Source organism: Triticum aestivum, chromosome 4A, assembly GCF_018294505.1.
Source record: "Triticum aestivum cultivar Chinese Spring chromosome 4A, IWGSC CS RefSeq v2.1, whole genome shotgun sequence".
In the NCBI taxonomy this organism is placed as follows: domain Eukaryota; kingdom Viridiplantae; phylum Streptophyta; class Magnoliopsida; order Poales; family Poaceae; genus Triticum; species Triticum aestivum.
In genome coordinates, this window is record NC_057803.1 from 657,796,844 (window position 1) to 657,808,846 (window position 12,003).

At 44.2% G+C, this 12,003-nt stretch overlaps 1 pseudogene; it reads right to left on the reverse strand.

Moving 5' to 3' along the window:
- Positions 1–1,426: 1,426 nt before the first annotated feature.
- LOC123084204 (disease resistance protein RGA2-like) lies at positions 1,427–9,382 on the reverse strand (annotated as a pseudogene).
- Positions 9,383–12,003: the final 2,621 nt, after the last annotated feature.

The following is a 12,003-nucleotide window of genomic DNA, read 5'->3' on the forward strand; positions in this document are numbered from 1 at the left end:
GTGTGGGTGTTATCAACTTCGCCCACACGCACGCGTGTGAGAGGGATCGGGAGGAAAAAAAAGATGTGTGGGCATTACTTATTTTGCCCACTCGTAGGTGTGTGGGTTGTTCCTCTTATACACCATACAAAATGTGTGGGCGGACTCCCTAACGCCCACATGTGTGGCACTTATCGACGTCCTTAATAAAATGGTTGGGTCATCCTCCTTTAAAAAAAATATATATGCAAGATGATGGATCATGTGATGTGTTCATGGTTCATAGATGGCAGGTAGTGTTTTCTCCTCTGCCTGACTTGTGAGAGGTGTCAGATCTAGAGTTCGATGACGTGTCCGTGGTGTTGTCCTAGTCTGATTTGTTTAGCGGTATTGGTTTCACCTTTCGTGAGCTACCTTAGAGGTCCACAAAGCTGCATATCAATGATGGAACCGCTTTAAGCACGAGTGAGGAGATGATTCACCATTTCTTCCTTTGGTGGCTATTGTTGTGGTCGTGACAGAGGCAGGTGACGAGGGTTAGTGTCAAGCTCAGAGGACTCTTCGGTCTTGATTGTAATTATCTTTTTTTTGTGATGTTCCTTTGTGCAAAGGCTACCATTATGTTGTCTTTCTAGATTTGTCAGGTTGATGTTTACGTGACTTATATCATGATATTTATGATAAAGGTGTGGTTAAGTCTTAGTCGATTGACATTTAACCAAATCTCAATCAAGTGACATAACATATAAGATAGGAAAAGAAAAAAAACTGATTATTATTTTTGCATGGTTCTCAATGTAAAATCCTACGAATATAGCATCGATTGAGACTTAGCAAGACTGTTATGATATAAATGAGATATGTATTATCATGCAAGAAAAAACTTCATTGCTAACAATACACGAAAGATAAGAGCAATACATCAAAGATACCGGAACCGGAAAGAGTAGTACACGGCGGCACTCGGAGATGGTCCAGCACTCTGACTTCAAGGAGGCATCGATTGAGCATGTTGTGAGCAGGGAATACAATTAAACATATATATTTTTGGGGCGAAAAGGTCTTTCTCCGTCCCATTTTATTAGAACGAGGCGAGCAAAATACACAAGGGCTGTTCACAGAGTTCGGGAGAAGCCAAAGTAGTTGAGCCAGAGAATTTAAAGGTGCAACAACCAAATGAGAGCAATAAGAGGTCTAAGAGCAACTCTATCATATCCCACAACTGACCGGCCCGCAAATTCATTTACGGGCTCACGTAAACGAAACTTACAGGACAACAGATGCGGGCACAGAACAGATCACGCATACATCACAGGAATTCAACATGATTTTGAAACGAGTAGTTTGCGCCATAACACATCACCGGAGTTTAACATAGTTCATACAAACTTAATTTAACATAGTTCAAACGGTAATTAAACTAGATACTACGCGGGGGTACTTGCTTCTACGTGTCGGAGCCGGAGTCGCCATCGGAGCCCTCGTCGCCGGAGCCGTTCTGGGCTGGCGGTGGCTCGCTGCCATGAAGGGTACCGGAGAGGGTCGCCGCAAGCTGGCACTCCTCCAGAAGCGCCGGCACGCGCAGTCGCAGTTGCATCTCTGGCTGCGGCAGTTTTCTTCGCCGCAAACCATGGGCGCTCGGCCGTCCTATGGCATTGGAGGACCAGATCGAAGAGGTCGCTGAGGCGACGGAAGTTCATCCAAGCCCCCGCTCCGGTGCTGCGGGATTTTGCGCTGCCCATGTGTGCCATGTCCCTTTACCTATCTGACACGGGAGGGAGAAGGCCGGAGCCGTCGGCCTCGTCGTCGTTGCAGTGCTTGCGGGCGGCAAACCCCCCGTGGCACCTGAACTCACCGCGGTCGCCGAACCCCCTGCCGCCACCATGCCCCGCACCCGCGGATGCCATAGCCGCCAAGATCTGGTGGATTACCTTGCCGCAAAATGCTGCCGGAGCGGGCTCGATTTCTCGTCCGAGTGGAAGAAATGGGCTAGGTAATTGTAGTTTCACTTGCCCCGACCAATCTGCCAGGAGAAAATAGACGTCGGCAAATACATGGGCCAGGGCAGAAAAACTGCTGGGACAAGTAATCCTCGGCAACTGTTCTCTTGGAGGTTCTATCTGTCGGGAGAACTACTGTCCTGGCAGTTTATCCTGTCCTAACATCAGTGTTGTGGTGTAGTGAGAGGGATAGAGGAAAAGGCAGACGGATACCCTAAATTGCCCGAGTGCCGACGCATATATAGCGGATGCGAGGGCAGTTTACAGGCCTAGCCTAAAGTTTTTACAGGCCGAGCCATTTTTTGGGGATCAGCTCGGGCCTTTTTTTGTCCGTCCTACGGCCGGAAAAGGCAGTTCGTTGAGCTTATAAGGGATCTGTTAGAGATGCTCTAAGCAAAACCCAGAGCTAACTACTCCCTCAAATCCATATTATTTGTCGCTTAAATGGATATATATCTAGACATTCTTCAGCTGGAATGCGCCTTCAGATAGAAACCTTGGTGTCACCTGTTTTCCCATCTTATTCTCCCTCACCAAGCAATCCTCGGGAGCTATCCTCTTCTTAGATCTAGAAGTAGCAGGCACTCCTTCATCAGCCTCATATGTTTTTTTTTCTGAGCACAAGACCATCCATCGATGAAGAAGCATGCTTGCCTTCCTCGAAATAATCTAGGTATCTCTCTAGACAGCTCCTGAAAACAAAGGTCATTCCGCATAGTCCATAAGCTCGAGATGGTAGCAAGACCAGCCTATACCAATTTTTTTTGTTATCTCCACAAAGCAGGTAGTACATTTATATCATCAGGATATAGAAACCTAAACACATCGACTTCGGCAACATCCTTCCATACAGTTTTTGCAACAACGTAACCACATAGAAGATGATGAACAGACTCAGCTTCACAACAAAAAAGACAAGACAGGTCATAAAAAACGTATTTTGTTCAAGTTATCTCTAGTTAAAATTATATTGTGAACCACTAACCAAACAAACACCAAATATCCATGAGGAACAATGATTTTCCAAATTTTGTCCCAGCCAGGACTTGATGGAGTACAATCCAGAAGCCTCCAAAGTCCAAACAGACGTTAGCCTCACTAGTTGGAATAAACTTACTAACAACCTCTTAAGCATTTCCTAAGAGAAGGACCAAACACATCATGCAAAGGTAAGTTTAAGGCCTTGTTTGTTTGGGTTTTTGCTTTTGCAGCTTTTTTACTTCGCCAAAAAAGTTATAAAAGCTCCCAAATGGGTGTTTTGGAGGCTTTTATGGCTTTTGATGAATCAATATAACAATATTTAGCTCTAAAAACCAAAAAAGCTCTAGAAACACCTATTTACACTAGTAGAAAAGGGGCCAATGGTCCAGGCCGGTCCAGCCCATTAGTCCCGGTTCAACGCAGAACCGGGACCAATGGGGGCATTGGACCCGGTTCGTGAGCCCAAGGGGCCGGCCGGGCCACGTGGGCCATTGGTCCCGGTTCGTCTGGACCTTTTGGTCCCGGTTGGTGGGACGAACCGGGACCAATGGTCCTCGCTCCTGGCCCACCACCATTGGTCCCGGTTGGTGGCATGAACCGGGACCAAAGGCTGCCCTTTAGTCCAGGTTCGTGCCACCAACCGGGTGTAAAGGTTTGGTCCTCGTTGCAGTCAGAGTTTAGTCCCACCTCGCCAACCGAAGGGGAATCAGACCGGTTTATAAGCCCCTCCCTCTCTGCCTTGTTGAGCTCCTCTCAAAATGAAAATAGATGCCCTTATACAGAAAATTTAACCTAAATTCATATTGAATTTCTCTGAAGTTAGTAGAAATTTATTATGAATTTAGGTTGAATTTTCTCTATAAGCGCATCTATGCTCATTTCTGAGTAGTTTTTTATATAGTTTTTATTTTCTTTTCTGCTATATTTATTTTTTTCTTTTTATTTCTGAGTTGTAATAAGTCATTAAAAATAAGCATCTATGCTCATTTTTTAGTTAAGTTAATTACAACTATTTTTTCTTCTATTTATTTCTGAATTGTAATAAGTCATTAAAAATAAGCATCTATGGTGAGATTTGAAGGACTGGAGAGCCCTGGTGATCTCTGCTGAGCTTGTCAAATCACTACAACGTGTGATGTGCAAATGACTCTGGTCAGGTACATGGTGCAGCAATCTCCACTGATGCAGAGGCACCTCAATGTCTTCAACTGCCAGATTTATAGGTCCTGCTGCAGACGAGGATGAGGAAGCACCATTCTGTGACACGCTCTCTGGCCATGATGTGAGCACATTATCACTTTCAATTATGCTCCAAGAAGCAGCTCTAGGAAGATGTGGTGCAATCCTCAACTTGGGGCATCCATGGATATTCACTTGCTCGAGCATACAAGAGATTAGCTCATTCACTGCAGCCTCGCCACTAAAGAAAGGTGACGTGTCCCATTCTTCAAGGCTGTACATGTCTTTCAACGTAAGCTCTCGGAGGTTTGGTAATTGGTTGATGGGTGGAAGGCTCTCGCAGAAGTGCAAACCAACCAGCTGCAGTCGGACCACGTTGGGCAGATAACTACCAATGCTCATCAGCCAATCTGGAAAGATGTCACTAGCATAACCATGAATAGCAAACAGATGCAGAGTGCTTGGTGGCACTAGCTCCGCCAGAATCTCGTCGTCATCGAGAGGCACGAAAACCTTTGGATCACTCCACCTTAGTCTCAATTCTCGCATGTTTCGTTTTTCACTTAGCTTTATACTCGCTGCCTGTTCTCAGGGCCACACATTTTGAAGGTCACTTATGTCCAGCTGATCAGGATTCACGTGCTCAAGCAAGCCAAGATTGTTGCTAAACTTCATACCTTCCATTACAGCAAATACAGCAAGTTTGGGCAACATGCCAAAGAGAGTTTGATCATCAAGCTTAGCCACGCACTCTAGAAGACTCGTAATTCGGGAGCACCCCTCAAGGACAAGCTTCCTCAGGAACGCAACACTTTCTGGTATACTAACAATACCAAAGTTATTGAAAGATAGGTTCAGCTCCTCCATGCGAGGAAGATTGCAGATACGGTCAATAAAACCCTCAACTTCATTTGGTGATGGGCTATCAAAGATATAGTAAATGCACCTTGCTAGATTAAGATATCTTAGTTGAGTGAGACTGCCAATGATATCTTGCAGCCCTCTAAGATTTTGGCAGGAAGATAGATTCAAGTGCTGGAGTTTGGTAAGCTCAGTCAATGATTCAGGTATTCCGTTAAGACGATGACACCATGCCAGATTCAAGTATATCAACGCCTTGAGCTTCCCAAAAGAGTTTGGGAGTTCTTTTAGAAGACCAATAAGTCAAGATGCATCAGGCTTTTCATTTCACAAATTGATTCAGGCAGCACTGCTATTGTATAGTCATGAAGGTTGAGATAGTTCAATCCTTGGAGCATACTGATACAGCTGAGACTTGGACAAGGATAAATTTGCGGAGCACTAAAATACCTCAAATGCTTCAATTGACCAACAGAAGTAGGTATCTCCTTCAAACAGTAACATCTTAAATCCAAGATACAGAGATTTTTAGCTGCTGCAAAAGCATCTTGAAGGAACTCTGTCTCATCTTTGTAGTCCACAATATGAACTGCCCGGAGCTTTTCAGGAGAAGTCATGCATGACTTCAGTGTCTTTGTACAATCCGTAAGCCATGCATAGCGGCAGTTAGGGCCCGCCAAATTAAATTCATCAGCCATTACAGACCTTGCGAGGTCATGCACAAGGTCATGCATAACGAACAGAGTGTGGCCACCATCCTGAATGCTGTTTGGGTGTCAGCCTGCATGAAAACAATATGCAGTAGTATAAGAATCGGTTCAAATTCTACTACTGACGCAAGGATAGGTTTTGCAATATTGGCAATTGAAAGGAGTAAATATAGTGGATTACTATTAAGCAGATGTTTACCTTGGTTTGAAATTCAGAGGTTAGTCTATTTTCTAAAAGACTACTGCATTTAGAGGTTACCTTGGTTCTGTCTCATGTATTGCTTACTTTGTACCGACTTTTTTTCTATATCTATTCTTTGTTTTCTAAACTGCCTTTTTCATCAACAAATATTTATTCTAATGTCTATCAGATTATATAAAACTACAAATAAGATGTAAAATAAGGACTGGAACACCAAATTATTACATGTATTTTATAAAACTACATGCAAATAAGAAGTAAAATTAGAACTGGAACACCAAATTATTACATTTATTTTATAAAACTAAATGCAAATAAGAACTGGAACACAATTATTACATATATTTTTGCATGAATTGGACTAATGAATGATATGTTAATTTTGGGAGCATTCTACCACCAGATTCGGACGTGTTGATGTTGCGATACTGGTTCTCCCACATCTCTTACATTATTTAAAGCTCCATGTTGTGATTGTAGTTGTGGAATTCGGACCAGAGCCATGTGTTCAAAGCCTATAAGGATAGTTATAAGAAGGTGCTGCTGGATTATCACCTTGTTTAATTCCCCGTGGCTACGAAAAGCGTGTTTGTATGATCCCTGTCTTTGTTTAACTTTACATGGATGAAGAACATGTTTCATTTCATGGGGTGATTCCATCAAAATTATTTATATTTACACTAACATACCATGATCATTTTTTTTCTATACTAATTTAAGCCTCTGTACGAACCACTATACTAATACACATCATCAAAATTAATTAGATCATGAATTTAGTGGTTAAGATCTAATATCATGGGTAACCTGCTCTAATACAACTCCTTTGATCCCACCATATTTCTCACATTTTGTTTTCAAACTTAATACCCGATGTCATGAGGCCTTGACCTGACTCAAAACGGAAAAAATCGTCCCATCACCCCCACGTACTAAAAGGGCACCCTGATCAAATTCAAAACACAACTGAATGACCACACAAATAAAAGGAAACCCTCCCTTGACTAGACAAGAGTTTCAACCCTCTTCTGCTACAACTTGGATAAAACTTGAGGAGAAGTGGGAACTCCTAAACAATACAATAGAAAAGGAAATACCCCCTGCTTTTCTCAACTAGATAAATATGCCATTAGTCACACTTACCTAAGATGTACACTTTAGTCACACAATTTGCAGCATATTATAATGAGGTCAGATTATGTGCAGCATGGATTAATAGCCTCACCTTTGAATGTTGAAGAAATGACATCTTCAGAAGCTGCACGACATAACTCTCACCAAGCTGCCAACTGGAGAATGTATCTGATGGTTCGACAAACTCAAGAGCAATCCATAGATGAATAAGATCAGCTTTAATCATCTTGCGGCCCTTTGGAAAGATTCCACAATATGCAAAGCACAACTTCAAGTGTGGTGGCATGATGTTGTAGCTTAAAAGCAATGATCCTAGTACTTCATTTCTGGGCAATGTATCTACAGATGTAGATAGACTCCAAATATCATTGTTGCTGACCCAATTCCATTCTCTGAAAGCCTTGGATTTCAGCATATGTCCAAGTGCTTGAGCACCTAAAGCTACGCCTTTGCACTTCTTTGCGATTTCTCTTCCAATCGGCTCCAGCCGTTCTTGGTCATTTCTTGTATCAAATTTACTTTTTTGCCTTATTATTTCCCAACACATATCATCTGACAACTGAGGCAAGTTATATGGCTGGGCAGTACCGATTTCGTTTGCTATTCCTTCATCGCGTGTGGTAACTACCACAATCACCTTGCACCCTTCCCCCTGCTTCGGCATGGCCTTTAAATCTGCTAGTTGGGAAGGATGGTTCTCCCACAGATCATCTAAAACGATCAAAATATTCCTTCTCTCCACAAGAAGCTTCTGAAGGCGAATGCTAATACTATGCAAATCATCTAGTTGCTTGTCTTGTTTTCCTGATAGCTGTGATATAATAGTGTTGCCAATCTTTTTTAAGTCAAACATCTGGGAAACATATACCCATACCCTGGAGTATCCTTTGAAACAGGAATCATTGTGAAGCAATTTTGCAAATGTGCTTTTTCCAATACCACCAAAGCCCCATATGGGACCGTAGGTGGTTGCATCAGTGCAGCACTCAAATAAATGAGCTAAGAAATCCGACTTTTCCTTTGTCCTCCCAAAAATTTCTGCCTCAATCACATTGCCTGCATTTTCCCGGATATCAGGAAGTTTCATCTCATTGGTGCAGGTTTCCGGTGGAAGACTGTAATTTTTACGATCGTCTGTTATCTTCTGTAGACACTCTTGCATCTTTTTTATCTTTCTTGGCATACTGATCCTCTTCCCAATAGTTCTGACCTGCAAGAGGCATGACTTGATTAGCACCATGGAAGACATGAAAAGAAAATACACACAGCGGCAATTTTTATGACGTGATGCTGTCATCTTTTCTTGAATCTTCTTGTAGAATGAAGTTTGTGCAAAAGACTTCGAAATGCAACTTGTATACTTGATTTAGTGTGCTGATTTTTTTTTTAAATTGGTCGTGAAAACATACATTTCATTTGCTGTTCCATCTACATATTCTAAAGGGTGTCATTTTCTATACCAGATTATACTACTACCTCCAGTCAAAATTAACTGTCGCTGGTTTAGTACAAAGTTGTACTAAACAACAACAATTAATTTGGATTGGAGGGAGTACTTGATTTTATTTTCCTACGTAGTTTCCTATAAAATTTACATTCATATGTTGTATTTGTCAAGCAGGTATGACATTGCTATTTAAAGTGAGAGAACACTCTGCTGGATGGATGCACCTTCCATGCCTTAAGATATGCAAGTTTGGTATTCAAAGGTGACTTCATGCTATTGATCTGTTAGGATGGGGTGCCTGATTGCTTGCTTATTTGATGGGTGTCCTTTGATATCATCTCTAGAATCTCAACAACAAAAATGATCCATCTTACGGTAGTAACTTATAACAAACAGAAGTTATGATGTATACTAAATTAACTGATTGCAGTCCTATTGTTTTCTACGGTACAGTGATCGGTTCATCATTCTCAACAAAATAAACTGTTATATTGCTACCGAAGTCTAAACATATTCCGATCCAACAATTCATATCCTAGAAAAGAAGAAGTACAACATTCAAATTCAGATTGAAGAAGATCAGATGGGCAGAATCTTTGCATACCATATTTGTCTCATCGGATTCGTACTCATTCAGCATGTCTGAGATTTCATACATAGCGTCCTTTAGGCGGTTCACCCACAGAAGTGCCGCTCTATCCGTGATAGACCGTCTCTCGGCATCACTTAGCGCGGCCTCGAGCGACTCCAACGTCATCTTCATCCTCCCTAGGTCCTTGGTGAGGCTCTTGTGCCTCTTGAACTTGCCCATGGCGGCGGAGCCAATCTCCTTGATGACCACCTTGATGATGCCCGAGGCGACCATCCCCCCGACGACTGCTGCCGCCATTGTTGGTCCGGATCGGGCGGATCTGACGTGGACACAAGTTCTCGGAGCCTACTGCAGAGAGAGGAGTCGGTGATTGAGACAAGGTTCGCTGGAGAGAAATGGAGAGGGAGGGGCAGAGACTGACCTGTCTCGACGCCGTCGTGGGCGCGGACGCGGCGAAGGCGACGAGATCTAGACTTGATGGGGTCAAGTGTGAGACTGTGACGCCAACGGAAACCTAGCGCCGCCGACTCTCGCCTCGCCTCCCTTCCTCTTCCCCTGTTCGCCGCGGTGACGGCGGGCCCAGCTACCAAAGTCGTCGGGGATTCTGCTCGGGGAGGCGCTGCAAGTCGATCCCGCCGGCTTGGGTGGTGGCCGAGGCGGCGGCGTCCGTGCTCGGCTGCGGGCGGCTGACGGCTCGGGCGTCCTGGGCGGTCGGCTGGCGGCGTCCTGGGCGCGGATCGAGGGCTACTCGGCCCGGATCTAGCGCGGCGTCCCCAGGCGGCGCGGCGTCGGCCCCTGCGGTGGCTCGACGGGGTGGGGGGGGTTAGGGTTTAGGGTTTGTGTGTGTGCGCAGCTGAGTGCGGTGGAATTGGAAGAAGAGGGGGCGGGGCGGGGCGGGGGGCACGCGGTGGGAAGAGGGGTGGGGCGGGCTCCATCTGCTCCGTGGCCGTCCGTTTACGATCGGCCTCCATCCACGCCGCGTGTGCACGCACAAAGCCTACCAAAAAATTGTACTGAAAAAATGCATGTATAGGAGTACTGATGGTACTACTATAAATTTCTCATCATCACCTCAAAAAAAAATCTCATTATATATAAACAAAAAGAAAGTTGACTAAAAGGCATCCAAGGTCATGATTCTTTTCCAAATTTCTCAAATCAGTTTTATTCTTCTTTGAAAATGCATGTACTGGCCTTGTTAACCCATCTATTGCCAAATTCATGGTCCGACCATCTCAAGCTTAAAATGTCGGCCCCGAAGGGTGTCATCACTATGTTGGGTGACTTCGAGCGCTCTCTCAAGTGCGAGGTTGCCAATGTTGTTGTAGCCGAATCTTAGATCGCTTCTACAAAGCTTGATGTTCTCAAGCAGGCTGTTGACCCCGACGAGGCTCCCCCGAGCAAGAAGAAATCTTCACCATCGATGTTAAGTCTAATGAGGACACGATGAAGATCCAGGTCCAGCCTGAAGATGCATCCAAGACAATGCAGATTGGGACGACATGGATCCTAAATAGGGAAGTGTACTCGCGACTTCCTCTGTGAGAACCAGGACATCTCTGCGTGGACCCCTTCTGGCATACCTAGTGTTCCAAAGGAGGTCGCCGAGAACGAACTCAACATTATTTCTGACGCCAAGCCAGTCAAACAGACCTGGCATCCCTTTGGAGATGACCGCCATAGAGCCACTGAGGAAGAGATCACCATTTATTGGCCACCAACTTCATAATACAATTCTTCCAGACTGACTGACTGGCAAACCCAGTCCTGGCCAGGAAGAAGAACGACTCTAGTGCATGTCTATTGACTGCATGAGCCTATATAAAAGCATCCCCCAAGGATCATTTCACTCTGCGGCGCATCGACCAGGTTATGGAATCCACGGTCGGTTATGAGTGTCTCCACTTTCTGTATGCCTATTTAGCTAGTCACTAGATCAAGATGAAAGAGTTTGATCAGATCAAGACCTCTTTTATTATAATGTATCTCCATGCCCTTTAGGTTGAAGAACATTGGTGCCAAGTACCATCACTGCATCCATAGTTGTTTTCATGATCATATAGGCATCAACGTTCAACCATATGTCAATGATCGATGTTGCGTCTTTCATACTTCTCAAACGTATATATAATTTTCATTGTTTCATGTTGCTATATTATCATCTATATATACTTTTACTACTATTTTATATTATTCATTTATTTTTATGGACTAACCTATTAACTTAGTACCCGGTGTCAACTCCTATTTTCTACTTGTTTTTGGTTTCGCGGGAAATTCATACCTAGGAAGGTCCAAACTGGATGCCAATTTTTGACTCAAGGCGGGGATCCCAGAGAACTCACATGGCTAGAGTCGACTGTCAGCTTCTATTACAAAATAGTAAAACAGAGCTACCTATGAGCTCCTACACCGATTTCACGTCCTTAACCGTCCGATTACACTTAAGAACGGTCTAGATCTCTTGGTCCATCCCACCACTCCCGTCTCAATGTTTTCACCCCGTAATCAGGCCGCTACTCTGCAGGTTGACCTAGGCGCTCTCTCCTTAATCGGGCCGACCAGGCCACCACTCGTGAATGGTAAACGAGGCCTGCCCTGTGCTCTCTCTTTTCGGTCGATCGATCGATTTATCCCGAAGCTGTGTGTGCTCATCATCTGGTGGCTGCGGCGGCGGAATAATGGCAAGGCAGTCCAGCCATCTCCCCCATCAGTGATTTCTTCTTCAAAATTTTCATCTTGCCTATAGGTTGGCTCCTGTTCCTTGTTTCCTTGGCCTGGTAGGGTAGCAGCTACATAATGTAATTCTAGGATGCTTGTTGTTGCAGAAATTGTTGGAAATCGCTGAAATCAAACTGCTTGGATGGTTTCGGGGTGGCGATGGAGGTGCTAGCTGCTTCTGCCTTCCGTTCCTTCTA